This window comes from Coregonus clupeaformis, unplaced genomic scaffold (assembly GCF_020615455.1).
Source record: "Coregonus clupeaformis isolate EN_2021a unplaced genomic scaffold, ASM2061545v1 scaf0091, whole genome shotgun sequence".
Lineage (NCBI taxonomy): Eukaryota > Metazoa > Chordata > Actinopteri > Salmoniformes > Salmonidae > Coregonus > Coregonus clupeaformis.
The window spans coordinates 300,130-317,640 of NW_025533546.1; the positions used below are offsets into that span (position 1 = coordinate 300,130).

At 46.2% G+C, this 17,511-nt stretch overlaps 1 pseudogene; it reads left to right on the forward strand.

Annotated features, from left to right (window-relative positions):
* LOC121574490 overlaps positions 1-17,511 on the forward strand; it is a 146,614-nt pseudogene that overhangs the window by 95,184 nt on the left and 33,919 nt on the right.

Here is a 17,511-nt window from a genome sequence, read left to right on the forward strand (position 1 = left end):
GTCAGAGAATGTAACACGTTTTCAGGTAATGTTTGTTTCATATGTAAAATATGTTTACTCAAGCTATAAAAATGAGAAATGAGGCTAGAGAGAGAAAGAGAAAGAGAGAACCAAAGAGAGACTAGAGGGAGAGATGCATTCCTGACCCTGTAGTCCACTCATCCAGTAGTCGTGTCATTTCTCCATGCTGCAGGACAGCTGTGTCATTTAGCCACCACACAACTCTGGCCCAGAATGTCCACAAGGAGAAGGAATGCACTGAGTCCTGTCCAAGATCCTCTCCACCGCTCCTTTACCCTTTCTCTTACCCTCTACCTCCCCATTCTCTCCCTCTTACCTCCCTTCCCTCCCGCACTCCCCCGCCCATTCACTTCCTCACTCTCCCCCTCCCTCACCCTGTATCTCTCTCTCATTTCTCCCTCACTCCCTCCCCTATTCTTACACCCAATCCCCATGGTCCTATTCAAACAGCCCTCCCCCATTCCCACCCTCCCTTCCCTCTCCTCCCTCCCCATCTCCCTCACTCCACCCTGTGTATAGAGGGGCCAGAGGTGGTGTTTACAGAGGGACAGCCAAACAGTGGTTGTGTGTACAGTCAGCTCAGTCAGTACACACACAGCCCAGACCCAAACACATACTTTAGATACAACACACACACACACACACACACACACTGGTTTGTGTTCCTACTGGCTGTCTACACTAACAAATAGGTTTAGAGGAGGTTTGGGGTCAGGGTTAGTTTGGAGGTTTTGTCTTGAGGCAGTAATGGTGCAGCCAAGCTAACCTTCTCCTGATGGGGCACTTCTAAAAACATGGTTTGTTTGTGCCTGTCGCTGATGTCGTTGATGTCGGGTATATGACTGAATGTCTTCTCAATACTCTTTTCTCACCCTTGGCTTCATTTCCATAAAACAAACTGTCTGTCTTTGAATGCAATACAGTCTGACGGATTAAGGGGTTTATAGGATGCGTGCATGTGCGTGTGTGTTTGTCTCTGAGTGTGTAAGCCTCACCTGTCTCTTTCCCCATGATATCATCTGTGACCTCTCACCCTTCGGGGGTATATATTAAGAGTGAGCTCATGTTTAGTGTGTAACCCCATGTCCCATCCACTCACACTGTCTCTAACAGTAGTCTACAGGAGTAGTCATCTGATCCTACAACAGTCTGAGTAACAGTAGCTCCCCTTAAAAGAGGAAATTCCTTATTGTCCAGAGGTTATTGTCTACGTCTGAGCGTGTGTGTGTGCGCGTGCATGCGTCATATTTTTGTTTATTTTTTTTGTTTGTACTTTTAGAAAAAGTTTTCTCCCCAATTTCGTGATATCCAATTGGTAGTTACAGTCTTGTCCCATCGCTGCAACTCCCCTATGGACTCGGGAGAGGCGAAGTGCATGCATAAATGTATGTAAGAGTTAGAGCGAGCTTAGCCGGGTAGGAATATGCGCAGAGCTAAAATAACCACACTTCCCCAGAGACACATACATAATAAGAAAAACTAAACAAACAGAGAACAACTTAAACAGAAGGTTTTCTCAGGACGCTGTCGGACACTCCCATGGGTCCAGCCCCAACGGCAGCTCTTTCTCATTGGTCAGCGGTCCTAGTTGAATAACAGCAGGGTTTATGACCCCTGACCTGTGTGTGAAAACAGAGGGCCGTCTCTGGGGACACGGGGGAGAAACTAAGGCGGTAGCCCAGGAATGTGTTGATTTGGGTCAGTTCAGAGAGTCTATTCTCTCACCTACTGTCTCTCTCTCCCCTGCTGTCTCTCTCTGTCTCTTTCTCTCACCTACTGTCTCCAGATTTTCATATCGTCATACTGTTCTTCTGCCATCCCGGGATTTACGGTATTACCGGCATAGCACACAAGGGGGCGCTAAAAATGCACACAAAAAAGCCATTGGGCCTCTATTACCAAAATCCTAACAAAATTAGCAGAAGTAATAGTGAAATCACACATACAGTAAGCTGTTAGCTAAATGCTATCGAGCGAAAATGAACATAAACTAATTGCAAAGACAGGTAAATCCAGCTCATAAAGTTATACAAGCATAGTTAGTAGACACCAAGTGTCATTTTCGGTGAGTGTGGACATTTACAAGCAAAAGTGAACGAGAGAAATTGTGCAAATATACGAAGTTGTGATGCATGCTTTTCTGAAGGAAGAGCAGCATGTGTACACGGAGCAGAGGGGAGAAGAACGGAGGAGGAAAAAAACACTAGTAGGAAGCACAGGGAAAGAATGGCATCTGTACAGATAACTCGGATAACAGAGCTCTTTGACTTCTAAAACACGTCAGAAAGCCGTTATAAGATATTTAATAGGGAATTGCATACAAGTGTAACTTCATCACCTCATGTGTGCCGCACAACATCAACTTTTCCGATAGAACGCTATGGACTCACCAGCTCCCATTTTCTCTTGTTGTGCTCTTAACAACAAACATGTGACTGGCTCAACTGTTCTGGGGAACTACAGTAAGCTTCATAATGTTAAATAATGTGACAGGTGAAATGAAGAACACAATCTGCTTTATCTCCTAGCCAGGGACGGCCTGTTCAATAGGGCGATATGGGCGACGCACTGCCAAACGGGAAAAGGAAGGGATTTTTTTTCTAATCAATTATATCACGGCAACAGTAGTTATCAGTGTTGTAATCTATACGTCTGATCTGCCACAGTGCCACACTGCCACTAAATGTCGAATCAGGCTAAAGTCGTGCTTCAAATGGCTCCACCCCCTTTTGGGGCGATTTCAGTCAGATTGAAAATCGCCCAGAACTTCTGTCATAGACTCCCATGTAAAATCTATTTTTTCAAATTTCAGAGCCTTCAATACAATCTCAATGGGTGTCTGTGGGCTTGCACTTACGCGCTTTCGTCATGCGTTACGTAACCATGAACGTAACTGAGAAAAGAGTGGATTGTTTGAAAGAAGTTCCTTTTTGTCGGCGAACAAATGAAGATAAATTGGCAACGGAAACAATTAGGACCTCCCAGACCAAATTTAATAATTCAACAGGTTTCTACTAAAGGCAGAAAGTCCTACACCCGAGGATTTTCCAAAAATTGGTACGAACGAAAAAAGACATTGCCACTCACTCAACTGGATGACGAGGGATACAGGCTAGCTGTCCGCCGCCACAACGATGAGGTTAGTGTTGATAATCACAAGTTTACTGGATGTGGATATGGTGTAATAAAGGCAGTTTATTCAGAGGTAAATATATCTGGAATCGCGTTCACGGACCCGTTCGTCAAACTCTTAGGGAGCTATAAATTAAGCCCCATTACTTACCATATCAGATAAGAGAAATTGCTGCAGCTACATATATTTTACATCCTGGCCCTACATAGTTCACTATTTGCATCACTTACCAAAATATTACATGTGGTCATATATGCTTGGAAAGTGGAGATGCCATAGAACGTCAAAAAAGTAAACATTGCTGGAGACACATTGCCGTTTTGGAGAAGACATCGCGTTTGCTAGCGAAGAGATTTGTTGTGGCAAATGAACTTGGGCTGGGAATTGCCAGGAACCTCACGATAAGATATATGCATCAGCATTGCGAGTCTCATGATTCTATACGTATTGCGATTCGATACTGTGATTTTATTGCGCACCATATGTCTGTTGCAGAGGGATCAGAAAGCCATGAGAACGAGTTTTGATCAGTCATGGAAATAAAAGTGCTGAAAACAAATTGGCTCCCAATGTGAAAAGATTGAGAACAAGCTATGAAGGAACAATAATGGTGTTTTGGTGCAGGTACAGCCAACTAGCGCTAAAATATTGCGATATTGTCAATACAGTATATCGTAAAGTATCACTATGTAACTCGATTTCTTTCACCCCAATCCCTCAAATTAACGGTAAATAACTGAATTGTTTGCCCCACATTTAGCTAAGATGATTAGCTAGCCAGCTAAAATGTTTTAGTTAGTTAGCAGTCGCATCTACAATAGTTTACTGTCAATAACATGTCTCCAAAATGACGTGGTGTCTCCAATTGTGTTGACATTTTACAATTGCAATGCGCATCCATGAGTATCCACTTTCTGTAGCTCAGCTGGTAGAGCATGGTGCTTGTAACGCCAAGGTAGTGGGTTCGATCCCCGGGACCACCCATACACAAAAATGTATGCACGCATGACTGTAAGTCGCTTTGGATAAAAGCGTCTGCTAAATGGCATTATTATTATTATTATTATTATTATTATTATCTGAAGAGAGCCCGAAACATTGTGTGCAGACATTTTATGCAATAAATGAAGTAGGTTCAATCTAGTAGTTCTGATCTTCTGATTGGTCCTGATGAGTTGGGCGAGGTCCCCTGCAGGCTACTGTCACTGTTGCATTGGCTCTGAGTCGGGTTCTCTGTCTTCAAATGTTCAGCCTAAGAGAGGGGATTTTTGTGTGTGTGTGTGTGTGTGTGTGTGTGTGTGTGTGTGTTTAACAGTGATGATGTGTGTGTGTGTGTGTGTGTTTGTGTGTGTGTGTGTCCTCAGAGCAAGAACTCGTGAGTTGGAAGAACTGAGAGGCCTATGGCGTGGGTGTTGTCCTTGGCCACCTGCTGACAAGGCTGACAAGATAGGACCCTTTTGTCCATTGTTATTGGATAGGAACAGAACTTATAACCAGCTCCTGACCTAAATAGATCTTAGCACAACATTTTACTCAACATATCATATTCCATATTCACTATAACAAATATATTTACTACGACATTAGCAAGAACCGCCACATCCTCAGCCGGCTAATCCAGTGTGTGAAGTTTTGCGGAGTGTTTGAGTTAGCTTTGCGAGGCAAAGATGAAACTGAGGGCTCCACCAACCCTGGTAAGCCAACACTTTTGAGATCAGTCAATAAATGCTTCTGGTATTGACTTATATGCTGCCCCTGTCTTCATGTTGTTGCTGGACATATCTTTTTTTAAATGTGTGTAGGTCACCTAAATCATCAGAAAAATTGCCCCTCCTGAGAATTTTTTCAGGAGCCGCCACTGCTCCTAGCGTATTACACAAGTTGATTGCAGGTATTAACTTAAATAGTAGCTACAAATATTCACATTTATTGAAAATAAATAACTTGATGGTATTGAAAAATCATCTTGTGGCTTTTTTAAAATACCCCGGTATATGGTTTACCGCCCAAGCCTACTTTGTCTCTCCATCTCTCTCCCCGCTACTGTCTCTTCATCTCTCTCTCCCCTACTGTCTCTCCATATCTCTCTCCCCATCTCTCTCTCCCCTACCGTCTCTCCATCTCTCTCTCCCCTACTGTCTCTCCATCTCTCTCTCCCCTACTGTCTCTCCATCTCTCTCTCCCCTACTGTCTCTCCATCTCTCTCTCCCCTACCGTCTCTCCATCTCTCTCTCCCCTACTTTCTCTCTGTCTCTCTCCTACTCTCCTTCTGTTACTTAGCTTTTCTACATTTTAGTCATTTAGCAGACGCTCTTATCCAGAGCGACATACAGGAGCAATTAGGGTTAAGTGCCTTGCTTAAGGGCACATCGACAGATTTTTCACCTAGTCGGCTCGGGGATTAGAACCAGCAACCTTTCGGTTACTGGCACAACGCTCTTACCCACTAAGCTACCTGCCGCTACCTATTTGCTGAGGGACTTGTGAATGTTAGTGTTGCAGTCTCCTAGGACTCGCTCCTATCTTTCGTCATCATGATAATGCCTGAAACTTACAAAGGCAGTGTGTTTTTTTCACCAGATAAGTCTGTCTGTACACCTAACCTAATCCTAAAGGCCAATGCTCATATGAATCAATTTAACTCTATTTCTATAAACTACCACACAGCTGTGAAGGTCTCTGTCTTACTAAGAGAGATTTCCCTGCTCAAAAATCAACACAAAAGTCAACTGAATTAATTGAAGTCTAATCACGCACATCAACTGAACCCATAACTTTCTGACGCTTCAGTATTAGAGTTTCATGCTTGGAACTGCTACTCTTCACTATGCTCAATTAGGGTTGGTTGTGGTTAGTGTCATCGTCCTCTCTGATTGGCTCTAAATGGCTGGGTGGTAGTTAATAGGTAGGTTGCGCTGCCAGCAGGAGGCTGTGGGTTTGGCCATGTTGCTGGGCTGATCTCTAATTAGTAATGGGCTGTCAGTTAGTCAGGGTGGATCTGTCTGGGAACTCCGGGATCACACACACTGACACATATTACATGGATGGGAAGTTGGGAACGTCACAGTTGGGAATGTTGGATTTGGGAATATCTTAGTTGATAATAAGGAATAATGTTTTGTATGTATGTGTGTGGTTGAGTCTGTCTGTGTGGCTGTGATCATACTATGACCATAATGTAGCTTCATACTGTTGTTGGGTCATTTGAGGATGCCTTATTTTGGTTCCATAGGATTTGGGAAGGTCTTATTTGGGAGAGTCTGTCATTATGCTGTGATGTTACTGGTTGAGCTGTAGCAGTGAACTGGTTAACTGGGCTTGGGGGAGATCAGGTTACAAGCACCAGGGGAGAACACTCTCTCTATCTTTCACGGTTCCCTCACTCAGTCCAGAGAGAAAGAGAGACGGGGGAATAAGCAAGAAGGGATGAGGCGACAGGAGAGAGAAAGAGGGAGAAGGAGGGAGGGGTGGTGAGTGCAGAAGACGCAGTCAAAAACACAGGAAGTGTCAGAGTGAGCAAGGAATAAAGGCGGAGTGGGAGGGAGGAGGTAGACACAAAGAGAGAGTAAGACTGGCAGAGGGAGAGGGATAGAGTTAGAGAAGCAGAAAGAGAGAGAGAGATTGTTAGCTCAGTGTGTAACTCAGCGGTATGGACTCATGAAGCTCTCTGTCCAACTCGGCATTCTCCCCCACGCTTCAGGTTCCCACGGCATCCAAGGAACTCTGGCCAGGTAAAGAGAGTGTGTGTGATAGTTGGGATATTCTACGTCTTCAGAAGGATACTAGATTTTAAATATGGACAAGAACTTTAGATCCTCAGTTGGTCTGTGATGTTTTACTCTCTCTCTCTCTATCTCTATCTCTCTCTCTCTCTCTATCTCTCTCTCTCTCTCTCTCTCTCTCTCTCTCTCTCTCTCTCTCTCTGTGTGGGGGACTTTCCCCCATGTGGCTGTGTGAACATGTTTAGACGGCTGTGGTCAGTCTAAATCTCTCACCAGTTAGCTCTGTCTGTCTGCAGTCCTGTCAAGCGCAGATATACTGTGGGTTTAAGGCAACTACAAAGCAGCCGTGCCTCAGAGCTTAAGCTACAGATTGCAGTGCTTGTGATAGATATCAGATCTGTATGATGAGAGTGTGTTAATGTGAGATCCCCCAGTATGTTGTAAAGGGGTGTGTGTGTTTGAAGTATGATTCATGACATCATCCTGTCTGCAGATGAGGATAGATGCTTCCTGGCTTAAGCCAAAGTCAGTGAGGACACGCTGATGTATTTCTGTGTGTCTGTGTGTGTGTCTTTAGCGACAGGATTGTGTGTGTCTGTCTCATTAGAGGTGATGGATCTGTCCCTGGATGACTCTAATCCAAACACCAGGATACAATAGCAGCTGTGTGTCTGTGTGTGTGTGTGTGTATGTATGTGTGTGTGTGTGTGTGTTTGGGTGTGCACGCGCGCTTGTGCATGTGCTCAATAGTTGTCAAGCCTGCTTTTAACTCTTTTCCCTCCCTGTGGTCCTTTCAGAATGATGTTTGTCCTGTCTCATCCATAGTCTCCCTAGAGATCCCTCTAGTCTCTCTTGCTGGTCTCACCCCCCTCTCACCCTGCACCCGTCCCCCCTTCGCCCCCAGGGTTGGGGAAAGACAAACATAGCCTGTATAATTGTTCAAAGTGGGGTTAAAGACTGGTGTGTGGACAGTGTGTGTGTGTGTGTCTGTCTGTGTGTGTGTGTTGTAGAACCTTCCTGTTCAAGGTTAGTCTCCTCCTTTGTGTTTGATGGACAGCTCCAGTCAGTGTGTGTGTGAGACTGAGATTTCCAGGCAGCTTGGGGCTTATGCTGCTGCCTGACTGTGAGCCGTGTCATAAATTCACCATGCCTCTTAACAGGGCTTTTCTCCCTGGTGCAGAGAGAGACTGTGTGTTTTCACCCATTCACTCAGGATTACGCTCATACATAAAATATCCCTCCTATCTCTGTGGGTTCAACAGCCAGCTTGTACAGTCACAGAGCTTTAGCTAGGCTAGTAGGTTGTCTACACTGTAAGGATATTCAAATTCAGAGCCAGAATGAATGATACATTGCTGTCTACTGTCTAGAGCAGCGCTTTCAACCCTGTTCCTGGGGAGCTACCCTCCTGTAGGTTTTCACTCCAACCCCAGTTGTATCTAACCTGATTCAGCTTATCAACCAGATAATTATTAGACACAGGTGTGCTAGATTAGGGTTGGAGGGAAAACCTACAGGACTGTGGCTCTCCAGGAACCGGGTTGGAGATCCCTGGTCTAGCGTATGTGTTGCTCCATAGAGGTATGGGAATGAAATGTGAAATATTCACAATATTCAGCCGATTCCACGGCTGGAAATAAAATAAAGGCTCTGAAGTAGAACATGTAATACTGATTTAGTGGAGAGTCCAGTTAGGTTGCATCCATTCAACCACACACTGAACCCTTGTTAAACTCTGTTTACAAATGAGGTATCTGTTTAAAGGCACATTTTGTAAGATCTATCTTTTTTTAAACCAATCTTTGGGTATGTCCTTGCCTCTTCTCTTTGTTGTGGTTGGCATAACACCTCTCCTCTCTCCTCCCTTTATCCTGGTTAAAATCGTGTTGTTTAATTAAACCTATTTTTCCCTCTCTTTTTCCCTTTTCTCTCCAGTTGGGATGACAGCAGCTCTGTGAGCAGTGGCATCAGTGACACCATCGACACAGATGACATCAACACCAGCTCCTCCATCAGCTCCTACGCCAACACACCGGCCGCACAGCGCAAGGCCCTCAACGGACAGGTCGGTGTGGAGGCTAGACACACAGACACACACAAGCGCATGCACAAGCACACACACAAGCATACACACACACACAAATATAGCCCCAGGCTCTGAATGGACACACAAATAGACTCTCAAGTACAGTCTCACACTCCCACCTCACCCCCTCTTTCTGCTCTCTCCCTTCCCTTCTCTCCCCCTTAGCTCCGAGTGTGTTAATGATATTGACATTCCTCACAGTTTGGAGGGGAATATGAGCCTATAGTATTGCTCTGGGTGACAGACCTGTGAACTGACTAGACTAATGTTAATGTTTGAACTGGCCTCAAGTCATTAAATACCAATTTTAAGAAGCCACCTTAGAAAAACTGTCTGAGAAGTGATACTACTCTCAGCTGGTTTTGGGTGGCTTTGGGAAGGGGTTGGATGTCTGGATAACATACACACACTATACAATAACACTCATTTAATATAGTGGTTATTTTATGTAGGATAACAAAGACTGTACAAAGACCATATTCTCCCAGTATTACTTGACCTTTGACCCAACACTAGGTTAATACAGTCTGTTTCCATGGATACTGTCTCCATATTGGATCCCTAGAGTGCTGAGGTTATTGTATGCTGAGTACGGCTTCACTTATGGTAGGCCCCAAAGAGCTTTCTGATTTTGTCCACAATCAGTATACTATCATGCCACTATCAACACAGCCCTATAGGCACAAATGGAATTACTAACGTCAACCCGATAAACCGGTCATTTTATTCCCATATATTCCGTGCCACAGCACCATAAAATAGATCATAACTTCCCTCTTCTCTCATCCTCTGTGTGTCCCCAGTCTGTAACGGACGCTGAGAAGCACTCGGCCTCCACCACCCTGAACCCCGCCTGGTCAGGTGACGAGGTCAAGAGGTCAGACGGGGTGTCGGACAGCGGGGTCAGCAGGATGGACCAGGGCTCCAAGTGGGCCCGCCGGAACCCCTCGGACGTGTCTGACGAGTCGGATAAGGTGGGCTCGGGGCGGAAGACTCCCTCTATGACACACACTGGGTCCTGGAGGAGGGGCATGAGCGCTCAGGTGGGGGTGACCAGCCCCAGGACTAAAGCTACTGGATCATCAGGCTCCACTGTGATAAAGACACACAGCACAGGTATGGGTGTTTTCTGTCCTGGCAGTGTTTTGCTGTCTCTGTATTTGTCTCGTTTGCGATTGCATGTGTGTTTCTATCTGTGCTCTTGTTTCTTCCTCTTTGGCAATGTCTCTCCTTATGTCTGTCTGTCCGTCGGTCCATCTGTGTAAATCTGTGTGTATGTGTTTGTACAGTATGCACTGTATCTGTATGTCTCCCTCTCTTCTATGTGTGTCTCTCTCTCCCTCTGTGTGTGTCTCTATGTGTCATTTTCTCTCTTGTGGTCTGAATCTTGAGTCATTAACCCTATGAAACACCACAACTAAGACAAACTCTCCTCTGACCTTAACCCCTGCTGTATGTCCCATCCTGTGTACGTGTAGGTAAAACAGACGACATCAAGGTGTCTGAGAAGGGCCGTCTCTCGCCTCGCTCCAACGGACGCAGCAGTGACGACGAGGCCAAGAAACACACACCCTCCTCCACCTCCACCGCTACCTCCACCCGCACATCACACACACACACCCTCACACACGCCCTGTCCGAACACCAATCCCAGTCACACACACTCACCTCCCGCACCCCCACCAGCACATTTGGCTTCAAGAAGCAGAGTTCCGGGATGGTTACTATGGTTACCGCCAGTGGCGCCACCATCACGAGCGGGTCAGCGACTCTTGGGAAGATGCCCAAGTCAGGGACGAGATCCCTAGCAGGTGGGATAAAGGTCGGAGGTCAAGATGTGGGGTCCAGTCTAGGTCACCATGACGATGGGAACCTCTCGGTGAGCGCCCGCTCCACACTGCAGTACCGGAGCCTTCCAAGACCCAGCCGGTCCGGCGCCACCGCGCGTAACGGAAACCGGTCGTCGACCAGCAGCATCGAGGCGGCCGTGCTTTCCGTTACCACTCATAGTAAAAGCAGAGACATGGGGAACACTGGAAAAATTTATGGAAGTGGGACTGGGGTCTCGCTAGCCAATCAGACGGACCGAGAGAAGGGCGTGTCAGAGGGCGTGGACAACCTGAGGGGAGGGGCTTCCACTGTACCTCTCACAGGGAGACAGCAGGTTGCCTCACCCACACTGCGCAGGTGAACAGACTCACACACTCACACTCACATGCAGAGATATAATGTCACTCACACTTAAACGTGGTCATTAATGACACCCATTTACAGTACAGTACAGTGTCTGAAACCTATTCCTAGTGCAATGCAACACACACACGCACACACACATTTACATCCATACACAAAGGTCATGTCAGTCCACTGTATGAAAACTATCACTTCAGCATTTCTGTTCAGCTGCCAGGTCTGAGCCCACGCTTTTCATAGTCTTTATATGTGCACAGTCTTACACGAGCAGAGTTTTACCTCAAACCGCTGGGCTGGCTCATTAATCTCTATGGGTAATAAGGCTTTGAAGATCCTGCTCTATATTATCACCCTGCCTACCGTCTTAACAGTCAATACACTCTGGTTATGTCCCAAATGGGACCCTATTACAAATGTAGCGCACTAAATAAGGATTAGGGTGCCATTTGGGACGGCGCCATTGTCCTTTAGCTTAAAGTAATGGGGTATGCTAATGTTTTTAGTCATTTAGCAGACGCTCTTATCCAGAGCGACTTACAGTTAGTGCATTCATCTTAAGATAGCTAGGTGGGACAACCACATACATTACATGACCAAAAATATGTGGACACCTGCTCGTTGAACATCTCATATCATAATCATGGGCATTAATATGGAGTTGGTTCCCCCTTTGCTGCTATAACAGCCTCCACTCTTCTGGGAAGGCTTTTCACTAGATGTTGGAACATTGCTGCGGGGACTTGCTTCCATTCAGCCACAAGAGCATTAGTGAGGTCGGGCACTGATGTTGGGTGATTAGGCCTGGCTCGCAGTCGGCATTCCAATTCATCCCAAAGGTGTTCGATGGGGTTGAGGTCAGGGCTCTGTGCAGGCCAGTCAAGTTCTTCCACACCGATCTTGACAAATAATTTCTGTATGGACCTCGCTTTGTGGACTGGGGCATTGCCATGCTGAAACGAGAAAAGGGCCTTCCCCAAACTGTTGCTACAAAGTTGTAAGCACAGAATCGTCTAGAATGTCATTGTATGCTGTAGCGTTAAGATTTCCCTTCACTGGAACTAAGGCACCTAGCCCGAACCATGGAAAACAATCCCAGACCATTATTCCTCCTCCACCAAACTTTACAGTTGGCACTATGCATTTTGGGGAAGGCCCTTTCCTATGTCAGCATGACAATGCCCCCAATGGCGGCAAGCTTTACACCACTCCAGCTGACGCTTGGCTTTGCACATGGTGATCTTAGGCTTGTGTGCGGCTGCTCAGCCATGGAAAACCCATTTTATGAAGACCTGACGAACAGTTCTTGTGCTGATGTTGCTTCCAGAGGCAGTTTGTAACTCAGTAGTGAGTGTTGCAAACGAGGACAGGCGATTTTTACTTGCTTCAGTTCTCGGTGGTCCCGTTCTGTGAGCTTGTGTGGCCTACCACTTCGCGGCTGAGTCGTTGTTGCTCCTAGACGTTTGAGTGTTAGTTCACGAAAGGCTTTTTTGCTGGGGGGGTGGTGCTGTGGGATTATTTAAGATACTCTTTGAAGAGGTAGGGTAAATATTTTTATTTATTCTCCTTTTCAACTTTCTCCTTCTCTTCTCCCTCTCCATCTCTCTCCAGGTTGTTTGGTGGTAAGCCCAGTAAGCAGGCTCCGGTCACCACAGCAGAGAACATGAAGAACTCGACGGTGATCTCCAACCCTCACGCTACCCATGCTGCCCTGGACTCCCTGGAGGTGTAGGGGGGGAGACCGAGGGCAGCAGCCCCCTGTACGGAGGACGAAACCTGAGCACGGGCCATAGCACGCTGGGTAGCGAACAGGTAAGATAGGCAGACTAACCATATGACATGAGCTGGCAATATCTTTGCAGCCTCTTGATACGCATCTGTGTCCATGAACAGTTTATACTTTCACAAACAAGAAAATAGCCAACTTTAGCTACCAGCACCGATCACGATAGGTAGCCTTGTGATAAAATAGTTGGCTATGATAGCAAGCAACCGTGTAGCTAGCAACAGCAGATCATAATATGAAGAACACTGTAAGAGTGCAGCAGATATATGATTTGACCTTGGCGAGTGGAAGCATAACCACTAAGCATAACATATGAAAATCACTTGATAAATCCATAATTTCTCCTGTGTCCCCCAGAGTGCGTCCAGCCCCGGCTCTGTCTACTCCTCCACGGGGCCCTCCAACAGCCTGACGTGGGGCACCACCATGAGCACTGGCTCCTCTGCCCAGAGCAGGGAGGGTACCCTGGGTGGGCACAGTGGGCACGGTGGTGGGGCGGGAAGCCTGGGCTACCCCTCGGTCAGCAGCATGCACACCAGCAGCGAGTCCATCGACATGAGCGTGAGCAGCGCCGGGCATGGAGGAAGGGACAGCAGGGAGGACACCCTCTCAGCCCTGGGCAGGACCAGCAGCATCAAGACAGGCATGTCTGAGAGGTGAGGACAGGGGAATGGAAGGAAGGAGGGAGGGAGGGTTTGAGTGGTAATAGTGGGATGTTGGGGGAAGTTGGGAATCTGCTCTGATCTTGGTCATTATATCTTTATATGGACAGAAAAACAAGGAACCTGTCAGACGTTGCCATAGCATGCACTGTCATATTGTGTTTGTTCAGTGTATTCCTGCATACATGAATGTGTATGTGACTGGAATGTATCAGCCATATTATCACCAGAGATATTATGCAAGCATCTCAATGGAAAGCATTGTTTAAGGTATGCCTTAATGCTATGTCAGAACAACAAACCAAAATTTTTTATATAACCCTTTTCAATAATCAAAACATGTCATTTGAGATCTATTCTGGTGTTACCTTCTCTGACACATCTCATTATCTTTGCTTACTAGACTAGTAGATGATATTCATTGTTGAGCTGGTGGTGGTGATTTTGCTTGTTGCAACGGTTGGACTCAATGTGGCTCTCTCCTTCAGAGGATTATTCTCCCTCACTTTTATTTCTAAAGTTCTTTCTCTCTTTGTCTGTTGTGTTTCCCCCCCCCTTCCCATCAGCCCCCTGTCCTCCCCCTCCGCTAGCCCTAAATTCAACCGAAACACCTTACCTCGGAAACAGGACAGGTAAAAGTGCTTGTGTGTGGGGCTTCTCCTTTGTGGCGGTGTGTGTGTGCGTGAGTGTGCTGTGTAGTCCGCTATCGCTCTTTATATGCTGCCATCTTGTGGCGAAACTTAGACTTGGACCCTGATATTTAAAAACAACCATCACTGCTATGACATGACACTATACTAAGATGTGTTGTCACAAAATATATTTTCCAGAAAAGCGATGGCATATATATATTTTTTACAATTGCAATAGCTAGATAGTGCACTATCCACATTCCTCCTTTCCTCTCCTCCATTATTTTCCTCTCCCTGAAGTGTTTTTCTTTGCTGATCCCACAGGGGTCCACACAGTGATAGAAACACTCTGCCCAAGAAGGGACTCAGGTACCTACTGTATGACCTCTCAAGCACTGTCTGCCATGCTTAGCACCCTCCCTCTCCCTCTCTCACTTTCCCTCTCTCACAGCTTGAGCTCACGCAATGCTGGTGTTGTTGTAGTTATTCTTTTTTTGCTCTTGGCACAATGTTGTGTTGCGCTTCAGTGTTAAGGCATGTCACCTGTCACTACTGTGTGTGCAGAGTTGTCATGGTGTCACGTCATACGCACTTTGATTTTGTGCACCGTTTTGGAATTCGTTTGGGCAGCGTTTTGGATTTCTGTTGACTGTCCCCTTGATTTGTGTGTTGCTCTCGGTTGAAGAAAAGTGCTTGTACATTATGTGAAATGTACTTGGGACATAATATTCAGTTGCTCTTGGTAAAAATAGAATCACCATATGATGAATCAAGTTCTGCCTGGTAATGATTAAATCAGAATGTAAAAACCGCACCAGTTTGCACACTACTCTCATAACCTTTACCCACCAACCTATAACCTCTGACCCTTGTGTGTTTGGCACTGCAGGTACGCCCCATCGTCCCAGCTGCGAGGTCATGAGGAGGCTGCGCGTGATTGGCTGCGCTTCCATTCTCAGGGCGGGCTGCAGGACTCGACCAGTAACTCTCCCTTCTCACCTGGGTCAAGCCTCACCTCACCCTCAGGGACACGCTTCAACTTCGGACAGCTCGGTATGACCTATAAACACCTTACAAGCCACTGTACCTGTGTGTGTGTGTATGTGTGTACAGTGCCTTCGGAAAGTATTCAGACCTCTTGACTTTTTCCACATTTTGTTACGTTACAGCCTTATTCGAAAATGTATTACATATTATTTTTTTATCAGCAATCTACACACAATACCCCATAATGACAAAGCGAAAAACAGAAATACCTTATTCACATTGGTATTCAGCCCCTTTGCTATGAGACTCGAAATTGAGCTCAGGTGCATCCTGTTTCCATTGATCATCCTTGAGATGTTTCTACAACTTGATTGGAGTCCACCTGTGGTAAATTGATTGGACATGATTTGGAAAGGCACACACCTGTCTATATAAGTTCCCACAGTTGACAGTGCATGTCAGAGCAAAAACCAAGCCATGAGGCCGAAGGAATTGTCTGTAGAGCTCCGAGACAGGATTGTGTCGAGGCACAGATCTGGGGAAGGGTACCAAAACATTTCTGCAGCATTGAAGGTCCCCAAAAACACAGTGGCCTCCATCATTCTTAAATGGAAGAAGTTTGGAACCACCAAGACTCTTCCTAGAGCTGGCTGCCCGGCCAAACTGAACAATCGGGGGAGAAGGGCCTTGGTCAGGGAGGTGACCAAGAACCCGATGGTCACTCTGACAGAACTCTAGAGTTCCTCTGTGGAGATGGAAGAACCTTCCAGATGGACAACCATCTCTGCAGCACTCCACCAATCAGGCCTTTATGGTAGAGTGGCCGGACGAAAGCCACTCCTCAGTAAAAGGCACATGACAGCCCGCTTGGAGTTTGCCAAAAGGCACCTAAAGACTCTCAGACCATGAGAAGCAAGATTCTCTGGTCTGATGAAACCCAGATTCAACTATTTGGCCTGAATGCCAAGCGTCACGTCTGGAGGAAACCTGGCACCATCCCTACGGTGAAGCATGGTGGTGGCAGCATCATGCTGTGGGGGTGTTTTTCAGCAGCAGGGACTGGGAGACTAGTCAGGATCGAGGCAAAGATGAACGGAGCAAAGTACAGAGCGATCCTTGATGAAAACCTGCTCCAGAGCGCTCAGGACCTCAGACTGGGGGCGAAGGTTCACCTTCCAACAGGACAATGACCCTAAGCACTCAGCCAAGACAACGCAGGGGTGGCTTCGGGACAAATCTCTGAATGTCCTTGAGTGGCCCAGCCAGAGCCCGGACTTGAACCCGAACTAACATCTCTGTAGAGACCTGAAAATAGCTGTGTAGCAACGCTCCCTATCCAACCTGACAGAGCTTGAGAGGATCTGCAGAAAATAATGGGAGGAACTCCCCAAATACAGGTGTGCCAGGCTTGTAGCGTCATACCCAAGAAGACTCAAGGCTGCACTCAACAAATTACTGAGTAAAGGGTCTGAATACTTGCGTAAATGTCATATTTCTGTCATATTTTTTTATTTGCAAAAAATTCTTAAAACCTGTTTTTGCTTTGTCATTATGGGGTATTGTGTGTAGATTGATGAGTGGGGAAAACAATTTAATACATTTTAGAATAAGGCTGTAACCTAACAAAATGTGGAAAAAGTAAAGGGGTCTGTATATCAAATGACCTGTATAGTTGTGTCCCTTGCAGCGGGCAGCCCCACCACAGCTGCTCAGATAAACCTGGCCAGCCTCCGGAACAATAGTCTGATCAATCAGGACATCACCTTTGAACCCTGTGGTGACACCCGCCTGAGGAACTCCTGCGTGTCATTGGACGAGAAGACTCGCACCATGAGCCGCTCTGGTTCCTTCAGAGATGGCTTTGAGGAGGGTGAGTAAAGAGAGAAGAAGGAGGGAGTGAGGGAAGCGACAAGAAAGAGAGATGATTACTCATGATAAAATCTTCAATCCTTAGATGGATACATAAACCTTCAAATCTATCCACTTTCTCTTACTATTTTATCTCAACATTACTCTTTCTCTCTTTCTTTTAATATTTTTTACTCAATTCCCTCCCCGTATCTCCACCTCTATCCCTGCTTTCTTTTGTAGCCCAATTATCTTCCTGGCTTATTTTTTGTTTCTCCCATAAACTAGTTTTGTTCAATGCCAATATAACACATGCAGGCTTTAGCCTTTCTTCACATCACCAAGGCCAAGAAAACAAGTGCACTTCTTTTCAGAGGGACAAATCTAGTCTGAGAGAGAACTACAGAGAATGAGAGAGAGGGATCTGTTTACTCTCAGTTGGTG